Below are 13,713 nucleotides of genomic sequence, written 5' to 3'. Positions count from 1 at the left end.
GTAATTATTAGCTTGCTTGTTTAAATAAGAGACAGCAAATAAGTCACTAATTAATCTTTCTTCTGTACGCTAATCATTTTCATCTCAGTAAAATAATAAATGTGTGAACATGAGTCACGTTTAAGTAACATTTTTAGAAAAAATAGTTACACAGCCATAATTGGTGAGGGCAAGAAGAGTAACTCAACTCGGTAAACCATTGCTTAGTTTGATTTACGTTGCAGCTCCTTGTTCCAAATCTGAGACTGACATCCACAGTAAGGAAAACGTACATATATTTACAGCCATAAAAACGGAAATGGCAACGTTTTGGACAAAAAACACGAACACATAAAATGCGGACTAAACTGAAACAATGTACTCTGATGTCACTCTTTATGAAAAACTTCAAGTCTGGTAGAAAATAAGTCGAGGAAATCAAATGGACCCCCCTGCAATTCCACCCACGGAAAGAGGAAATTGCCTGTCTCAGGTCCAGTAAGAACGGCATCCTGCATTCTCACTTTCCGCGATACACACTTTACACATCAAATAAAGTACTTCCAACAATATCCCCACCCATTTGGTCTGGACTAGCTGTCCGCAGTGCAATTTAATGCAAGCCCCTGCGCCTTGGCAGAGAACGTTCAGTAAACAAGGTTAGAGTCACCAAGTGCATCTCTGCTAGCTCAGTGCCCAGAGCCCTTGTTGCCTCCCTCCCTCACAACCCGCCCACCCACACCCAATCTTACCCACAGTAACATGTTCCGCTTGCCGAGGGGGAAATTACATAAACAAGCAAAGCAAGTTCCAAGCAGGCAGCTGCTGATTAATAACAAAAATAAGCTGCCGTGCATGGCCCTTAACAACTTGAGACCAAGCACGGACCTGTAAACATTTGTCTGGTCACTGCTTGTAGCCCTGCAAGTACACATTTTGGTTCATGATTGCCGCATTTTTCAGTAGATGTAAAAGGAAATGAAGTGTTTATTTTATGTAACCAGTGATTTTGCCTTAGAGGGAAATTAACGTGATTGAAATATATTTGCACTGTTAAGCTCCTCATCGGATTAGGTAGGTTGCAAGTAGTGTTTTTCGCGTGGCACGTCACTAATGACACTTCTGATATATATATGTTACTAGAGCAGTGATGGGTAGGCGTAGGCCAAGTTGTGTACACGTTACCTCCTACCCTATTTGTTTTCTTTTGAACGTTTTTTTTTTTACAAGGTAGTGTTAACAAGTTAGTTGTTTATCTGTTCGCCTGGGCTCTTGTGGGGGACTACAGAAATCCAAAAAGGTATGTGAATGGGGATTTCGAGATAACAAGTGACTTTCCTGTGGGGGTGCAGGTATGCTGAAAGACCCGTATGTAGAGCAGCAAGAATCTTAGCAGGTTCAGTGTAGGGTCACTGGATAGCTTTGCTGTTTTGTGTGCTGGGCATGTAAAGGTGCAAGAAGGCAGTGTGTGTGTGTGTGTGTGTGTGAAGCGCATTTGCCAGAGTGTGTGATGAGCCATTAAGTAGAGTGTCTTGTGCTTGGGTATGGTTGCTAAAACCTGTGTGTGATGTTTTTAAAGGGTCGACATTTATGTTTTTTGTCCCTAATGGCCATTGCTAGGTGTGCAGTGGGGACTCTTCAAATTGTGTGTGGTGCCTCTGATCTGCCTGCTCTTGTATGCATTAATTGTTAACACATTGAGGGTACATATGCATCACTGTTGCCAAGACTGTATCCCTACCATGCAGTGGCGTAACGAACCTTGAGAGGGCCCCCCTGCAGGGTACATGACGGGGCCCCCTACGGACTCAATCTAGAGCTCCCCAGCAGAAGCGCAGTGCTGATGGGGCCCCCTGGAGGGGAGGGTCCCCCGCACCGCCGGGGCTGCAGGGGCCTGTGTTACGCCCCTGCTACCATGGCTGTAAATCCATGGTGTCATTTTTTAGATCTCGGCCTGATCCAGCGCATGCGCTGTTCTGGGCCGAGACATTTAGTAGCTCTGAGAAAGGCACTTTGCTGGCGAAAAGCTTGCTAGAACGCGCACAACGCGCCTGCGTACCTGCGCGTAATAGCAAGCTGATCGCCGGCAAGGTAGTTCACCCCCTTCCCTCCCCACAAGATCGTGTGCATTTTCAATTTCAGCCCGCCCGCGCTTTAACCCCCTCCCCCTCCCTCACTACAGAGCGACCCCCTTCCTTCCCCGCAAGATCACATGCATTTTCACTTTTTGAAAAAAGCGCCTGCACAGCCTTAGATTTTTGATTCCACCCTTGGTTTTGTCATTAACTTGCACTAACTGTGCTCTACTTGTACTGTTTTCCCATCACGTGCATTTTCACTTTTTAAAGTCCCGCCGCGCTTCAACTCGGTCCACCCCCCTCCCTCACAGCAAAAACGCATCCCCCAATCAGACCCGGTCTACAGCAGTACACCGCTTTTCCTCCACAGCGCCCCCACCCGATCAGCGGGCAGGGCCCCCACCCCGCAGCTTGCAGTGCCAGTCCGGTGCAGGTGGTGAGGGGCTCCCCACAGCTTCAGTGTTCGACGCAGTCCCTGGGGGTACGTTTTCTCGCACAGCCTATGAGGGCCCGATGCCACAGTCACTTGAGAGTAGGGAGGGGGCACTCACCCAGTTCACCTGCCTAACCCCGGCTGTACCATCACCTTCATCGTAGCCCCAACACGTCTGGCCTCTGACGGTGCTCCGCAACAAGAATCAAGCTGGCCTCCAGCGGAGCGCCTCGGTGCAACCACCTCTCTCTCACCTTAGGGCAGTCACACAGCATGTCTTCACAGCACGGGGCACCGCTGTGTCCGCAGGCTGTCTCAGGGCCTCTCAGGTAATGGTTTACAGGCCTCTCGGGTCACCTCAGTCTGCTCCAGCGCATCAGGCCCAGGCGATCGTACCAAGCTCGTCACCTGCCGCCCTCGTGTTATGGCACCGAGCTCCCACATCGCAATCAGCTCTCCACATGATGCTTGCATATAGTGGGGAAGGGTGTAGGCTTGGATGTCCCAACAACACTGATGATAATTGATGGGTCTGTAACTTGAATTGAGCCTTCTAATACCTCACAAGGAGACTATAGAGCTACGATACTTAAAATACATCCTGGGACCCATGCGGCTCTCCTGATTTACATGCTGCCCCCTGGTCAACACTGGGTTGCTGTTTCGCATTGGGTGCCACCTGCTTACCTTATCGATCGGATCCAGTTTGGCTCTGATTAGCCGAGATTTGATGCCGCTTTTGATGAAATACAACGATTTCAAAGAGGTGTCTCATGCTCGGCCTGTGAGCACTAATTTAAATGACTCACAAACACGTCCCCTCGAAACCCTGGTCCCATGTAGTGCCTAGTAGAGGCGCTTTAAACTTTACCGAAAATGACTGCACGCCTCTTCTCTTTGGTGGGACCAGATGTTACTAGTCCTTTCCCTACCTGTCTCTTGCTCATTTCCGCTCCTGACTCCCTTCCTTTCCCTCTCCTCCCCGGACCGGTCTCTGCCACATCTTTTGCAAGGTCCTGCCATTGCCCTGGCCTCCTTTCATCTCTCCGATCACCATGCCGTCCTTCACGGCCTCTCTCTTCTCACTTTAACCCATGGCACGGCCTGTCAGTCCATCTTTAAAACTTCATCTGCACAGCGCTCTCCTTTTACCTCTCGCATCTTTCCGTATTTATGCTTCCTTTAATTCTTTTTCTCCTCTCCTCTCCTCTCTTCCTATCTTTTCTCTCCCGGTTGCCCCACTTTTGCTGCATATAATATTTCTCCCTATGTCTCCTCTTTCTATATCTGTCTCCTCTTTCTCGCTTGTACACCCTCCTTTCGTCCTAACTCGTTCTCTCCTCTCACCCTCGTTCCCCCTTTCTTGTCTGCTCTCTTCTCTTCCTGCCTCCCGCTCATTTCCTATCTCCCTTACAGTATCTCACGGCTTTTCATTCTTGTCTTCTCTCTTCCTCCCTTTCCTCTTCCTTGCCTATTTGCTCTCTTTCTCCATATCTGCTATCTCACACAAATTTGCCCCCTGGCATGCCACCTCTTCTCCCCATTCTCTCATTTTTTTCTTAATTCGCCAGTCAGTACTCACTTTTGCACTTTTGCACTTCCCTTTTTTTTAAAGTCCTCTCCTTCATTCATCCCTCACTTCCTCAGCACTTCCACCCAGTATCCTACTCTTTTTCTCTTTTTCTCCCCTCCAATTCCAGTGACCCCAAAATGGCGGAGTCGTGAAAGATCCATAGTATTTTTTTATCACAAAAAAGCCCCGCACGGTTGAACATCAAACATTGTGACTGGGTAAATCAAGCATTGGCATAGCCAATAGGTCTGACCTTGGGGACCTCATAAGTGTTTTGTTATCCAGCACAATATCGTTTGTGCAACTACATCAACTGTTGCAAGGTTAAACACTTATAAGGTCCCAAAGACAAGACCTATCGGCTATGCCAATGCTTGTATTCTCATGGTTGCGACTTTTATCACTGTAAGAGCAGGTGACGTTGCATTCTGATCATTTGTTCTCTGTATATTTTTAAAGCCTGCATTTAATTCACAATCTCCAGTGGTGGGGTAAAGAATGCCCTTGAGTAGAATACGCCCAGTTTGAATCTTAGAAAACTGCCTTTGCTTTTCCCAGCTCGTCCTTTTAAAATGTGTTTCTGTTTCCCTATAAATCTCCCTGTTAATTAAAGGTTCACCTTTTTCCTTATTTTCAATAATCAGCTATGTTTCCTTCCACCATAATGTGTCCCTACACTATGTTCTCTGCACCAGAAAGCTAGTTCTTCCCCAGCTCTCTTAGGTGCACCTCTGGTCTGTGGTCTTATGCTGCCCCTTCATCTGTAGCATAGTACGTCCAGGTGGTGGCCTGGAGTCCACAGGTGTGGTCTGCCGCCCCCCTTATATTGACCACCTGTGTCTCTCTCCGTTCCTGCGGCTCGTTTCCTCTCCTCTCGGAGGCTCGGTTTTCCCAAGTGTTCCACAATGATGTTCAGGGTCTTCCTTTTGTGTTCATGTCTGCTGTTTCTCCCCCTTGCCCTTTTAATTAAGCCTTCTTCCTCTGTGCTTCAGCCTGTATCCCCTTTTCTAGTGTTTCATCCTATTTCTGATATTGTCCTTGTGCTTTAGCCTGTATTTCTCTTTCCCTTGTGCTTCAGCCTGTGTGTCTCTTTCCTTGTGTTTCAGCCAGTGTCTCTCTTTCCCTTGCGTTTCAGCCTGTATCCCCATTTCTTGTGTTTCATCCTATCTCTAATATTGTCCTTGTGCTTCAGCCTGTGTCTCTCTTTCCCTTGTGCTTCAGCCTCTGTCTCTTTTCCCTTGTGCTTCAGCCTGTGTCTCGGTTTCCCTTGTGTTTCAGCCTGTATCCTTTTTTCTTGTGTTTCATCCTGTCTCTAATATAGTCCTTGTGCTTCAGCCTGTGTCTTTTTTTCCCTTGTGCTTCAGCCCTTGTCTCTCTTTCCCTTGCGCTTCAGCCTGTGTCTCTCTTTCCCTTGTGCTTCAGCCTGTGTCTCTCTTTCCCTTGTGCTTCAGCCCTTGTCTCTCTTTCCCTTGCGCTTCAGCCTGTGTCTCTATTTCCCTTGCGCATCAGCCTGTGTCTCTCTTTCCCTTGTACTTCAGCCTGTGTCTCTTTTTCCCTTGGGCTTCAGCCTGTGTCTCTCTTTCCCTTTTGCTTCAGCCTGTATCCCCTTTTCTTGTGTTTCATCCTGTCTCTAATATAGTCCTTGTGCTTCAGCCTGTGTCTCTCTTTCCATTGTGCTTCAGCCCAAGTCTCTCTTTCCTTGTGCTTCAGCCCATGTCTCTCTTTCCCTTGTGTTTCAGCCTGTGTCTCTCTTTCCCTTGTGCTTCAGCCCGTGTCTCTCTTTCCCTTGTGTTTCAGCCCGTGTCTCTCTTTCCCTTGTGTTTCAGCCCGTGTCTCTCTTTCCCTTGTGCTTCAGCCCGTGTCTCTCTTTCCCTTGTGTTTCAGCCTGTGTCTCTCTTTCCCTTGTGTTCCAGCTTGTGTTTTCCATTTTTACTTTAATAAGCGCAGTGCCGTCTTCACGGACAGCGCGCTATGCAATGCAATAGGTGTTGCTTTTGGTATTGTAAATAACAATGCCTTTCAATGTTTTTAAGGCATTGCCATTTACAATGTCAATAGCTCAAAATAATGTCAGTGCGAGACCTATTGAATTGTAAATGCTTGTTAAATAATACTGACTTCTGACTCTCAAACGGAAGTCACATTCGGTTCTCGATCACTGCTGTTTGTCTATTGTTGTAATGTACAGTGTTGAAAAATCAAATGGATCACCTTCAATTATGTATAAACAATAAACCATCCCATACTGGTTTAAAAAAAGGCCTTCCAAAAGTATTTCTTCTCTAATTAACGCGGTTCGGATGTCATTGTTTATTCAGTTATAATATTGTATTGCTTTTCGGGGATGCCCTGAGTGATTATCAGGTTTGTAAAATGCACCAGGTAAATACATAAATGGAAAACGAAATAAGTAAATAATATAATTCGAAGTGTTACCGAGATCCAGAAAAAGAGGTCTACGGGCCTATGTTGAAACTGAAAGGTGACCTGTGACCTTCTCCACCCCTTCAGAATGTTTACTAAATTGTCGTAGAGACTGAGGGCAAAGTACAGTAATACACCGATGATGTGATCGCAGAGATGGCAAAAGCCTAACCCTTTTATGGATTTTGCTTATCTCCATAGCATCAGCATAAACCCCTGATGACATCACAGCATATGCACTGTGATGTCACGAGGCGCGGGAAACATGAAAACAACGTTCTTAACGGGGACAACTCCGCTGTAGCAGAAGCAAGGAAAGGACATGGTAAAATCAGCAATCATCTCAGAAAGACTACACGACGATCTGTCCACGTTACTGGTTAAATGAATTAAACAGGTAGAAAGATTACTGGAAAACACAATTGCTGCTGTGATTTTCCGTTCCACCCCCACAGCCTCGAGGCACATGGTCTTTCCCAATTGTGATGAGGAACGCATTGTGACATATTCTGGGTATATAAGGGTCAGTTAACAGGGAGCCATCGCATTGAAGACCCTGACATGGTCACGAGGCACTCTCTGCTGGAGCCCAGCCCAGGGACCAAAGAGAAGACGGAGTCCATGACTGAATTACAGGGACTTCCTTGACGGAAGAGGAGAGCGTTACTCTGGCTGCCTCAAAGAGAGAATGTGAGTCAGTGAAGCAAAACGTTCAAAACAGACTTGAAACCCGATTTCATAATACACTTTAACACCAATTTTCAAAATATCTTCACACCTATACCCACTCTAAATCGTTCTAGGCAAATCCACCCTACTTACACCAACCACTTCATGAGGCCTTCTATACCTGAAATCTGCACAGCCACTTATTTTTCTTCCAATCTTTTCAATCCTTCCTTAATCGGTCCATTTCCAAAACCTGCCTTATTACAAATCTATTTTCCTTGTTCCAATGTATACCTCCCAGACTCCCATACCTTACTCTCTTCAACCACAATACCTTACTCTCGTTACCTTTAGTCACCTCACCTTGTCACACATGCTGCCAATATCATATTTCACTCCCTTCCTTAAACCCAGTCTGTTTAATTCTACTCCCCCACATCACGATCACCCCCGTTACTCGTACCCCATTTCTAGAGGAGGTATTATTAAGGCTAGGAGCGGTGGACCTTAAAGCCGGGGCACCGGGTTCGAGTCTCAGGAATGACGCTCAACATCCTGTGATTCTGGGCAAATCATTTAATCTCCCCATGTCTAACCAAAATGAATGTGTTAATCTGAACGAAACTGATGCTCATGTAAAGTGCTCTGATATATTCGGGTATAGTTCGCGCTATATAAAACTCTAAAAAATACAAAACTCTTCTGACTGCCACCCACTTCAATTTGTCTCACATTTTGCACACTCCATCCTCCATTATTTGCCAAATTTCCACACCCAAATTCCTTACTTCAAAACACTTCGCTAGTCCCAAACCTTAATTTACTCAAACCTCATTTTGAGGCCAATTTGCCAACAATTCCACTTCTCCATTATCATTGCAAGTTTGGGTTACATCTAATATATATTTTTTAATTAATTATGTCGTTTATGGAAGTGTTTTATGCTTTTATGGCTTATTGACGAATAAAGATGGTTTTGACTGGCTGCATCGGATCTTTGGCATAAGCACTGAGCCTAATGGAGTAGTGTGAAATTGTCAGGCATAACAGATTGTAATGGGGAAAAAGTGCAGATTTTTGGGGTGGTAAACCCGCATTTGCTCGTCATTTCATATTCCGACCTCATTTACTCTGAATGGGGAAGTGAAATCATCGGGGTAAAACACTGTTAACTGAGTTACCATGGGGAGATTTTTAATATGCTGTAATTCTGTGGCAGTTGTAACAATGTCATTGATTTCAATTTTTTTTTGTTGATAAAACAGACTGTAAACCCCAACCACCCAAACTTTGGTCTTACATGAACGTGTTTACGAAAAAATTGGACTTATTCTTTATCGAGCACCAGCACCAAATTATGTCACTCCGGAGCTAAAACATTACATTTACCCACTGATAAAGGTAGTGCGTTTGGCTGAATTTAGAAATTAAATACAAGTTGACATTTTTGTAGGGCGATATTTAAGTAGAGTCGAGATTAAGCCAATCCATAATATGGAGTTTATCTCTCTGCAAATTATGTTTTGGGAGTTTTTGTTTCCATGCGGAACCACCACTTGAGAAGAAGGATGGGAAAGCTACTTGGGGAGGATGAAGGGTTGTCTGGTAACATTGAGGGGGTTCTTTATCCCTGGAACCTCGACTGAAGGGGTTAACATTATTGTTCTTCTCCCAGGTTCGAGCCTCTCAATGCTTTGGCTTCTGGTATTGCAGTGACCATCAAAGATGAACTCTTTTCTGCTAGGTATGATAATCAGCCTTCTGTAACTGATTTGATGCAGCAGATCTTGAAGATGATGCAGGACCACTACAAACAAGAATGGTTCCCAAGGATATCAACTGCAAACAAGGCAAGATTTTTCTAATAATGCAAAAGTAGTTGAAGTAATCATCATTTGGACAATGAAAGTGGTTTATAATAATAGTAGCTCCACGCTATATTCATGCAGTCTCCATCTTCTTTGGGATACGTTGGTTAAAAAATAGGTTGCTGGTTTAATGTATATAAGCAAAAGCTTGTTTAAAAATTTTTTTTTAAAAACATTTAGAAAATGGGAAATTATTTTATTTATAAATGTAACTAATTATTTACACTGGGATACAGTGGCTTTCTTTAATAATCACTATAAAAACCATTTAATTTATATTTAACATTTTCAGTCCTATTTAATAGGAAATGGCAAAGCTCGGAGTTAGCCACTTTGGCCTAAACGCCACGCTCCACCACTTCCAAAACGCAGGGCTGCACTGTATTTAAAAGTAAATGGTGCAGCCCTGCGTTTCCCCCTGCACTGGCCCTAATTCTAGGTGCCTAGCGCTAACGCAGACACCCTTGCAACCATAGTGCAAGGGTCCTGAGTTGTAGGGAAAGATTGTTTATGTGTAGGAAGGTGTCCCTTCCTGACAATAAAGGTGTCCCTTCCTGCACATAAACATTCTGAAATGTTTAAAACTTCTATGTGTGCTGCTTAATGCTGCACACATAGAAGTTGCAAAAATCATTTTTTTTTTAATTATTTATGTGCAGGAAGAGCCACCTTCCTGCACATAAACAATCAATGGTCTTTTGCTGTTTCCATGTGTGCTGCACAACGCAGCACACATTGAAACAGCAAACTCGAGGAGAAATGAAACATTTCTCGTTGTTGCACGAGGGTCTTAATTTTGGCGCCACCCCATATTTACTCTGCCCTTGTAAATATGGGGCAGCGTCAAAACCAATGGGTGTTGCGGTGAAATGCCCACCACAACACCCATTGCCCTCCCCTTTCACGCTAAGTATAGCGTGAAAGTTGCCTTATTTACAAGGTAACATTAAGCCGCGTTAAGTGGCTTAATTGATGTCTTGTTAATAAGGCAAAGCCATATTGCCACAGGAATGTCACTAAAACGACATTCCTGTGGTGAATAGGGGCTTGTATATATGCCCCATAAATTATAGAGTGCTTAAAGACTGGTGAAAAACGACAAAATACTTTTGGGGTTATTCAGTGCTTGGTGGATGTGAGACATCTATAAATAACTGGTGGATTACTGTCAATACTAGTGACAGTTTAATCCTAGACATGCTTTTTTGATAGTGCACACAGAACATTCATCATTTTCTGGTAGATCTCCCACATCCACCAAACTCTAAATCCCTTTTCACATTTTTCTAATTTAGCATGGAAGCTAACTGAGCTAATCTTTTGCTTAAAATTGTACTGAATGTATGTCTGTTCATACATTTATTTTATCTAATCTTATCCAATTCAAATCATAGCCAATTCAAATAAACTGCAAAACCTTGAGGCTTCAAGGAAGGAGTAGTGGCAAACTGAGCTAGAAACGCAGGAAAGGGCAAAGTGGTAAAAGAATTATGAATAAAAGGAACCTCATCTCCATAATATTGCAAGATGTAGCTCTTACCCAGTCTCTTCACATTTTCTCTAAAACTCACAAAGCCCATCTAGCAGTCTCATATAGAACCTCAAAAATAAGATTTAAGCACACCATGAAACACAGACCACACAATCTGTTCCTTATAACTTCCATAGCAATATCTTGTGTTAAGAATCCAATCCAATCAACTGCTGACATTTATTTTTCTTTTCTCCCCTGCAGAAACGCTGAAGCTGTGCTCTCATCTTGTAAAGCATGAATATATTCATCTCATGGACTACCTTATGGTTCACACTTATCATGGCAGACTTTAGGACAAAGATGTTAATGTCCATTTCACGTAACACCGCTTTTGCAGTATTTGATACCTCTTTCGTAGGGTTTCATACTGAGGTCACGAAAAAAGGACACCCACTCCAGAGGTTTTCATATGTGTCCATGAGTGGGATACTTGTGACTTATATAAAGCATCAAGAATGAAACTGATGTGTTAGAGAACAGTCAAGAGAATAAAGTCTAAGGATCCTAGGAATCCTCACTAATGTGGGGAGTGATGAGCTGAGATGAGGGGTTATGGGCAAAGTTTCCTAAATAACAGCTGGAATGTGGCAAGTGACAATTGCAAGCAGAAATTATGTAAGCCGGTACGCACTAAACAAGAAAGTCTTAAAAGCAGCAAAAGATGGAGGTACAGTTCATCAAAGCATAAAGTGCCTAGAAGCAAGAGTATAGTGCTGGTGTAACAGCCAAGAAAGAAACAACTGATCCACAATGGAAAATCAGAACGTCTGAACAGTATAGAACAATCTAAGTACATATTTCCAGAACTTAATTAACTGAAATCAACTTAGCCTGAACAGACTAAGAAAACACCAACCCGTTCCAAATGTACTGCCTTAGAAGTTGGAACTTCTTACCAATCCAATCCAATCCAATCCAAAAATTCTTTATTTCGGCCATATAGACCATAAAAGATACATTACACGTTATAAAATACATACATAATAAAAAAAAATAAAAAAAGATACAATACAGTATAAAAAGGAATTCCCTACTTGTCCTTCGAGGAGAATAAAAAGTATCATAACAATGTCCACAGTTTAAGAGGCTTTTTTTTTCCTGATTAGCCATACTGCCATTAGAAATTTGGATATAGCGAACACAATGTGGCCCAGAGTGTTGGTTTTCATTACTCTATATGCTTGTGAGTAATTTCTGAACCCCAAGTTCCTGCAGAGCGGCGCTATCCAGTATTTTCTAGGTCTGTAATAGGCAGGGCACACAAACATAATATGGAGGTCATCTTCCTCATGGATGTTACAACATGGGCACAGTTTATCACCCCCCTTGGTCCATCTATGGGTAAATTTTTTAGTGGGGAGTGTGCCTAACCTCCATTGTACAAACAATTTCCTCGCAAGAATGGGGAAAATAAAATCCATAAAAGGTTCAAATACATAAGAATTCTTGGATTCCAAAAATCGCACAGTAAGGGTACCGCTATTTTGAGCATTCATCAAGAATGAGAGACTCTTGTCTTTGTAAATTTGGATCAGGCCTTTACGTGATACCCTTTGGCAGCCCGACGCGGGATCCTCCCATAGCTCAGATAAATTCATCTCGAACAGTTCACTTTTTACGAAAGCGAGCCATGGGATTTTGCTACTCCGATTCATGCTCATGACATGAATAAGATCCTGCCTATAATGGTGTAATTCGTTTGTGGACCAGAGCCTGTGCCAATACTTCACTGGCTTTGATGCAAGCTCCTCAGCAATAGAAGGGAGACCCATATCTAATTTCAACGGCAGGAGTGGTGTGCCTCGTGGAAGAGCCAATAGACATCTGAGGAAATTATTTTCCACTCTCGCCAAATCTTGGCCCACCTTGAACCCCCATAGCTCACTCCCGTACATGGCCGCTGCCTTGGCTTGAGTCCGATAGGTTTTGAGCGCCGGGCTTATGGGCTTGAAAGTGGAGGTGTTAGCCACCTTCAAGATTGCGCCCGACAACTGGGATAATTTAAGCCTTGATCTTACTATCTGTCGATCCCATGAGAGATTTTCCTGTAGTGTTACCCCCAAATATGTAAAGGTAGTAACCCTCTCAAGGCTGGCAGTATCCAGGGTGGGATTGGGCCTGGCTTTATTTGGAGGGTTAAATATCATGAACTTGGTCTTCTCCGCATTCACCTCCAACCCATGTTGACTACAGAAAAGACCAAATCCATCCAGAATCCTCTGGATCCCCATGGCGGATTTGGAAAGCAGGAGGGTATCATCGGCAAACATAATTGCCGGAACCCTCCTGCCTGCCAAATGTGGGGCATCGTTGTCCTTGACGTTTTCTAGATGGAATATAACGCTATTAATAAAGAGACAGAACAGGGTAGGGGCCAAAACACAGCCCTGTCTCACCCCTCTACGGACCGGGAACCTGGACGAGAGTTTGCCATCCCTGCCACACCTAACCTGCGCATAGTTGTTCTCGTGCAGCCTGATTATGATACTAAGTATCTGGGGGGGGTACTCCTAACTTTTCCAGGACCTCCCAGAGTTTCTTGCGCGGGACTAGATCAAAGGCTGACCTCAGATCCACGAAGACCATGTACAGCCTTCCCCCCTCCAGGGTCACCGTCTTCCAGTAAAGGAGGACGAGGCGGAAAATCTGGTCCATGGTCAACGTGTTCTTTCTGAAGCCAGCCTGTAGGGGGCTCAAGATGTCATTGGCCTCCATCCAGTCTAACAGGTGGTTCAGGATGAGGCGCGCGAAGAGCTTTTGGGAGACATCTATAAGGCTAATCGGCCTATAATTGGCCGGGAGCAGAGGAGACCCCTTCTTGTATATCGGCACAATCTCTGCCCCCAGCCAAGAACAGGGGACCTCCATACCTCCTAAGATGGCATTGAAAAGAATAAGAAGGTACGGGCCCCAGATTTCGGGGTGATGTCTAAAAAGGTCCCCTGGTAACTTATCCAACCCTGGAGCCTTTCCCTGCGCTAAGCGCTCCAATGCAATCACCACCTCACCTAGAGAAAATTCCAGGCCCACTTCCAGGGAGACGGGGGGCTCAGCCGCCACTCCATTGGCTAGTAGAATAGTATCTTGGTAGAGCGACCCAAAATGGGTCTCCCAAACAGAGGAGGCGATGTTAGGCTCCACTGCGGATTTGAGTT

Source organism: Lissotriton helveticus, chromosome 6 (assembly GCF_964261635.1).
Source record: "Lissotriton helveticus chromosome 6, aLisHel1.1, whole genome shotgun sequence".
In the NCBI taxonomy this organism is placed as follows: Eukaryota; Metazoa; Chordata; class Amphibia; order Caudata; family Salamandridae; genus Lissotriton; species Lissotriton helveticus.
Note: the sequence above shows the minus strand (reverse complement) of the source record.